The sequence below is a fragment of the Mya arenaria genome, chromosome 15, assembly GCF_026914265.1.
Source record: "Mya arenaria isolate MELC-2E11 chromosome 15, ASM2691426v1".
NCBI classification, from domain to species: Eukaryota; Metazoa; Mollusca; class Bivalvia; order Myida; family Myidae; genus Mya; species Mya arenaria.
Window position 1 is genome coordinate 36630462 of NC_069136.1, and position 8200 is coordinate 36638661.

An 8200-nucleotide genomic window follows, 5' to 3' on the forward strand; every position below is an offset into this window, starting at 1 on the left:
ATACGCACGGACATATGGACCGATGAACGAACAAACACGCACGCATACATATAACGTCCTGCATTATCAAGTTGCTATTAATGACCTTCAATGATTAATGCTTTATGATATTGAGCTGTACATAAAGTAATTTAAAAAATTGTGTTGCACATCAAAACGCGTTCGTATAACAATTATAATAATGATGTTAATACTTCCATTAGCTGTGTCTGTGATAAGTTACACGTGTAACATACACATATATCAATATCAATGTTCATGCTTTTAGTCTGAAACTATGAAAAGGAGCATACACCACAAATTGACGCGATCAGACGGATGAAAACAGTTTTATCCTGTTATTGTTTCGTTTAAAATCGACTTCTTTTTTGAAATTACAGACGGAAGGATTGAGTTCTCAATCAAATTCAAGTTCTTACATGTACAAGATATATTGTTTGATATTTACTTAGGTAGCGCCCATTCTAACAGTACCAGTATCAATGCTGTTGAATAAAGAGAAAACAAGTGCATATATAGAGGGAGATGAGTATAATGTACACGTATTGTTAAATAAAATTGTAGATGGTGCTTTTAAACTAAGTAGGGCTGATACAATATAGGGCATAACGAGTTCTGGTTATACACAGCTATAAACAGCTCGGGACTCGAACCCTCAACCCCCTGCTTGCAAGTCAGGTGCTTAACCACAATGAGCTACCTGAAGGGTTGGTATACTTCTGTAAGGGCAATCAACAAATCAACAAATCGATCCGATGACCCAAAACTATACAAATGTGCATTCATATTAACAATAACCTGTGTTAAATTAAACAGATAATAAAATATGTTACCTTTGACCATTCATATACATTTGACATTATGCAGTTGCAATGCGATCTGTATGAGACAAGAAATGGGGAAAAGGTTTTTGTTATCCATGCTTATTAGTCATTTGTTTCAGCTTTAGTCACTGTACTGTCAGCTTAGTCAAAAGCTAACATTATTATGATTGAATGTGTTGCCAGATATATATTTTTTCAGTCCAGAGCCTATTTTCATAAGTGTGGACTAGATTGACGCTAAAATCAGTCAATAGTAAAACCTTTGTTTTATTTTACCAGTTAAAACACTCAGTAACACCAGCTTGATGTCAGATATCACCCTTGTAATTGCAAAGCCCATTAGTGTCAAGATCAGATCAATATTTGTCTTGAAATCCGCAACAGTTGTTCAAGTGCCTATAACTGCTCATCAGCAGGTCATAAAACGAAGCTTCAAGATTGAAGGAAAATGTCTAGAAATTAAGAAATTTGCGGAGGGATATAATTAACCAATAAGCAACAATCCAGAATGTGATTTATCAATATGACTACTAAAATGTGAAATAAAATTGATTTTGACTGAACTGTTTAGGATACACAACTTTGATAGTCTGCTTAAATTTTGTTGAACTTTATCAGTTAATTGAAACTAATTCCCACAATATTTAGCTGAAATCAATAATGGATTATCTCGGAATATCTTTATAAAACATTTCTTTGGAAGATGTCATTGATGAAGAAACCAACACATTAGGAATATCCCTTGAGGAAATGGAAACCTCTTTAAATGCTCAGGTACTTTACATGTTTTACTCAAATATTCTTATATAAATAACTCTACTTATGTAAAGCAGTACGTAACCTTTATGTCGTAAAGGCAGATTAAAAGCAATGTTTGCATTGAATACACCATGGAATTTATCTTAATGCTCAATTTAGATTAACATTATATTTTATAATGCTACGTAATTCCATTTACTAATATAACGATATTTGATCAAACTGTATTAAGTACATGAATATGTATGATGTATGCTTAACATAGTTAATGGTTTTTTAAGACTATTATAATTATTATAATATTTGACCTTTCAGGATTTGTCAAAGCATATCTTTGAGTTTGATGATGAATTTATCTTCAGCCTAAAGGTAAACTGTTATTTATTTTTTTGTTATTTAATAAATGTATACTGCCAGTGACGTTTATAGTTTGTTTGAGTGATTTAGACTCTTAATGTGTGTATTTAGATCAACAATTTTGTTTACATTTTATACACAACTCAATGTCTGCCTACCTCTTCTGATTTCTTTATCAGATGGATGTCAAAAGTTGTATTGTTTCGGAGTATTCACTACCTGTTGTTATCTGTAGAAATCGAAAGGTCATACAGACTTTTACAAACTTTTATTTGTATGCAATAGAACGGAACGGGTGTTTTTTAGCTATAATGGCATTATTTCAACTTTAAAATATTTAATTGTTTACTGCGCAATTTACTTTCACTTTTGGTTTTAAGTGTCTGCAGTATGATTGTTGTTTAAGGGTCATTGCTTTTGAACTTTAATAAACACAATAAACAAATCAGTTACACTGACGTTCTCAGACTCGTCATTTTTATTTATTTAAGTAAATCAAAGTTTCAAAAATTACAAAAGAACTATTTCAGTATAAATTCAAGCACATTTCGGCTTTTTATATTTCCAGCGCAGGAGTATGTTTTTGCAATTTGTATTTACTTTACGCATGCGATTTTCTTCGGTTAATCATATTCATTAGATTCGGCGCAAAGGCGCTATTTGATTATATGCGCATGGAATTCATGTTAATGGAATGCGTTATATTATTGTGATATTTTGTTCATTAATGCTCTATAGAGTTTTTATAATTCACCCAATACCGTGATTCAGAGGCATACTTGAAATTAAGAAATGGCTGAGTGTTTGATAATCAGAACTTTGAACGATTTGTTCCTGTTTTTCCTGCATTATACCCGGCTAATGGGTGCCAGACTATTAAGGTCGTTGGTTTGAATCCCGGTAGGAAAATACGACTTTGATTTATACGGTCCCATAATAAAGGCGGTTGGCCTACTTGTTTATGACCCGGGACTCAGTCATTGAGAGGGATAATTGATATAATCGATGGACATTTTCAGTTCAATCGATGTAAAATAGAAAAAAGAAATACTTAGTATCATGAAGCTTTTGTAGTGAAATTCAAAAACACATGATTCAGAAATATTTAGCTAGTATTTATTAAACAAGTATTGCATTCTTGAAAGGGCAATACGAGGAGTATTCTCCCACGTTACAAGCATAACAAGGTGCAGTTATTTATGTTATGCTGTTGATATGTTTTCCTATTGCCCTCTCAGGAATGCAATATTTTTTAAAATGTAATTAAATGTGATTCTTCAATTCACAACGTGTATTACATTTACATTCATTAAATGTTATTTGCATGCATTTACTAAACGTGTAAAGGTATACTTTTTTCAATAATTAAGTATATATGCACATTTATGAAACCATCATGTTGTTACTATTTATTTAGTTATACATTTTTTATAACTGATGTGACTCTTTAAAGGATGTAGGAGCTAATGTTTGCACAATCAAAGCATTCCAGAGATTGACTTTTACAAGTTACACAATAACAAAATGATTAACATAGGTTATCGGCCTCATGTATCTGATACATACGGTGGAACATAACTGCCGTCAGATAATCTGTTAACGTCTGAGTTGTTCGTGTTAACCACTTAATTATGCGATAATTATCAAGCTATCTAGTTAATAGAAACTGTTCTCTGTAAGATAAATATCACAATACTAAAAACTGGCATCAAAGTGCTCGGAACTGCCACCTTTTTCCCTTTTAGCTGCATAAACAGGTTATCTAGTTATGGTTAGCGAATTCCACTTAATTAGGAACATAATTACCGGCAGATAACATTCGTGTTACCACATATTTATAAATGCATTTTGGCCATCTAGTAAGTGTTTATGAATTCCATTAAGTAAGTACATTCTAACTGGTTAACAAGATACGATTCATGTTACCAGTTATGTTTTGATTATTCCATGGATCATTTTCAATGTGCCCAAGCAGTCCTACAGTTTATGCCAGGTTTCTGGATGTTGGTCCATTTTCGAAGCCTCACTTCACAGCTAGGTGTTTATTATGCATGTAATTGAGATAACCAATTTCTGTCAGCAGGGGCCCATTAACCACTCTTCCCTGGTCAGTTTTGGGGTCAGAGGATATTATCAGAGAGCATCTTCAGTACGATTTCTGCACTAAAATTCACGATGACTATAGAAAAGCAATTTATATCATTTACTCTAGTTTTAAACTTTTATGAAAATGAAAAAAAAAAAATCATTGATTCCATAGCAAAGAAATGAAACATTGAAGTAAATAAAAAAATATATTCAGTCTTATCGTTTGATTTAATTTCGAACGGAATAACTTTATACATGGGAGTTTTATTTATACTTTTCATTAAGATAACGTTAGCTGTCTACTTACTACAAAAGTATCAATATCAACCCTATTATACCCAATGAAATGTACAATTGAATGAAATGGATATTTAGGTTTTATAAAACATAATAATTTATGTATTACATGTATATCTAACAGTGTCAATAATGCAGTTATAATGAAGTTTGTTATATATGGTTATATTTAAAGAATATGTTTTTCGCAATTTTCACAACAAATGAAAATTAATACTTTCTTTTGCTGCATTTTTGGAACAAAAAAGAATACTGCAAACTTGATACATTGCTATTTTTCACTTTAGGATGATTACGCGTAATTCAACCGTATTAAATCATAGCAACATTATCCAATTGCTAACAGTCTCATAATTATAAAGTCTAAATTTTGTAAACTCTGAAGTCATCACTTGGATTGAGGTTCGTATGTTTTCAGTGAAATACTTTTTTGATTAAATTATAATAACTCTGGTTTTACTAAGTGCAGTGGGAAACGAAACCCGAGATGCAAAACGTCCTTACCTAAATAACGCCCGAGGTTTCTGGACTTTAGGTAATATAATCGAGTTTTAAGTAACACAAGTTGGCATATTACCTACAGACGGAATCACAGACAGACGACGGACGACCAAGGGCAAATCTATATGCCCCCCCCCCCATTTTATGGGGGCATAAGATGTAATATTAAAAGAAATGTAATATTTTAACCATTTCCAAAAAATAAGGTCATATATTGATGTACTTAGATATTCTTATTACTTATAACACAGCTTACAACTTATTTTTTTGTAATCTGAGCACTATATTACCTTGATGTTGAAACTGAACTTTCATAGGTTTCTATTGATACATTGACATTGTGGTATTTGCTAAAATGCATTTCAAAAAAACATCATTGCCCACTTTTCATGTGAATTATATAAGCCCTCTTTATGTTTGTGTATCTTAGTTTATGTAATTTTCTAGAAAATTCATATCCTAAAATATAGCTTTTGAAACAGCGATTAAAATCTTCTTTACTGACACAGTTAAATCAACGTTTGTTTTCTTTGTAAGATTTCTCTTCTTAATTTGCATTGTTGTGTGAGAACATTCTTCATTAGAAGAGTGATTAAACATTATACACACTTCATGGAAGCTTTCCATATTATATATATCATATGAGAAATGATCACAACAAAGCAATACTGTATCTTAAACCACTAGTCCGGACTTTTGATATCATACCAGTATATTTGAACGTTATATGACTCCTTTTATTTTAATATAATATTTAAAATTATCCAACTTTTTCTGATCGTTTGCACTCCTACATGCACAGTTGATGTAAATTTTTAATCACAGCAGTCACTGAACTTTTATTACATGTTTCTGTAAACAATGTATGTAGAGCATTTTTCCAGAAATATATATTTTCTCCATTATTTTTCTCTTTGCGAAAAAGCAAAAATATGTGTATATTAAAGCATCTTATAATAGGGTAATAACTTATTAGTAGTGCGTTTTGATAAGGGAGATGGAATTCGACTCAAGTCGCACGAGGCGCTTACTGACTGAAATCAATATCTTAAAACATCAACAACAGTTGAATAAGACATTCCGGATCGACATGTTATTAATATATATATCAATGGTTTAAATCACTTAAAAGATACATGATTTCGTAATAAATGTTACATTCATGACAAACTTGTTTTATGACGTCATTTAAACATTGCACAATGATACTTGATGGACGTCAGTATAGTGGATTTTGGACTACCGTATATAATAATAATAATATAATAATAATAATAATAATAATAATAATAATAACTATGATATACAAAATTTATACAAAAGCATTCGGTAATAAAATTATTTTAATAATCAAGATAGCGAAAGTTGAAATACCAAGAAAAACCTCCTAACATAAAATGGCCCAAATCTCAAGACAAGAACAGCTATTACTCTCAAATTAATCAGACAAACAGCTCCCAGCAGGGAAAGGGTCAAGTGGTCAGTTTACAGTTATGTTAGATAAGTTCCACTGATAAGCCCGAGCATCAGCTTGATGCTCAGTAGCGGCATTAACTGTAGGATTGCAAGTGTTCATAACCTCGTGTATAGTGGTCAATAGGTTTATAAATATATGCCTTTGTGCGGTTAAACTGAAAACTAATTTTCTACAAGGGTTAGAATTTTAATATTTTAGTAAGTACCATTGGCATGTAGATTGCCGTTATCCTAAGGTAGTTGGCGAAAAATAAAAATTAGTCCATTGCGCTCTACAATTCAGAGAAATTGCCTCCCATTTACTCCTCATTTTGAGAAAAAGGCTAATCAGTCCATGAAATCACCATGAAATTGTACCAGTCAATTAATTACCACTTAGTGGCCATCCTGCTGGGCTGTTGAATGTGTGTATTCCCAGATGATCTTTGTTTTGACTGTTTTGACTGATACTGCAGTGTTAAGCTTGTGGTGAGTTTTTGCATGTATCAAAATGATCTTGAGAATGGGGTAAATATTTGCATACATAGAGAATTGGCCTACGCTAATTGATAAATTAAAAGTTAAAACTGAAATCACAATGTTTTCTTTACAGTTCTTGAAATTGATAAAGGGACATCTAAGTCATTTTTTTCGTATGATTTCTTTATCAGCCTAACTGGCGATAGCTTGTGTTCGGTCTTCAATTTTGTCATACGAGGTCGTATTTAAAATGAGTTGACTTGGGCGTGTGGGGATATTCATGACATTTAGTGATAGCTCTTATTATTAAAAATATATAATATCCCACAAATAGAGATCATTCTAAACTGTTTATGTAAGTATAATGGTATACAACAAAATTAATTCTTCAACTTAAAAGTTCAAGTTAACTGAATCATATGAAATTTAATGAACGACAAAAAAGTTAAAAATAAGATGTACAGCTCGTTTAAAACATGTGCATTGGAATTGAATACCAGCTGGGCAGTCAGGAGTATTTATAAGACTGTGGCTTATGTGTTGCTTCAGATCATTATCACAGAAATGTTGATAAGCAGTGACCCTGTGTAACCTCTATTAGAATGATAAGTTTGGAAGGCACAAACTCTTGACATTATATTTAATTTTGCACATAAAGAAGTAAAACTGGAAAAAAGTCATGATACAATACTAAAATGACGGTTTAATTCAGGAGTCCGATGAACCATTGGCTGTTGTTAGTCCAGAGGAACCCACACAGCCACTTCATACATCAACACCAAAGAAACCCATACATGTATGTATTCAACTGCCTGCAAAAATGGGAAAATTTGCTGCAGAAAACTGTACTTTTTACAATTAAGTTACCCCATAAAGTCATGTATTATTTTTAAATAATAAAGAACAATAACAAATAGATCATATTTATGCACCGTGTTATATTTTCATTGCTTAAAAAAACAGTTCATAGATATGTTATCAATTATAATTATTTTTCAGACAAGTAAAACAGGAAAAGGCAGACCAGTTCATATTTATGCACCGTGTTAAATTTTAATTGCTTGTAAAAAAAGTTCATAGATAATGTTTTATCAATTATAATTATTTTTCAGACAAGTAAAACAGGAAAAGGCAGACCAGTTGGGAGGTTATTAAAGCTTAAGAAAACAGGGAAGTGCAACGTCTACAGCCATGTAGGAGATGATGTTTTCATAGCAATGTATCCCAGAGCCAGATCATCAGGGCTAGAGAAAAAGTATAGACGAAGGATTTCAACTGTTAGAGTTGGAAAAGTTTGAAGAATCCCCGAATGTGCCATGTAAATGACTGTGTTACAAGTTTATGAAACTATTGAACTGATTTTTTCCCTATATTAATGGAAAGACAAATGAATTGTATGACACAAATATCAATTCATGATCATTTATGTACGGATGTTA

The 8200-nt window shown here is 31.8% G+C and overlaps 1 long non-coding RNA gene across 1 annotated transcript; it reads left to right on the plus strand.

Annotated features, from left to right (window-relative positions):
- Positions 1–1130: 1130 nt before the first annotated feature.
- LOC128219025 (uncharacterized) lies at positions 1131–7557 on the plus strand. The gene is made up of 3 exons (XR_008258530.1): positions 1131–1598; positions 1899–1952; positions 7474–7557. It is a non-coding gene; the product is annotated as an uncharacterized LOC128219025 (long non-coding RNA).
- The last annotated feature ends 643 nt before the right edge of the window (positions 7558–8200 follow it).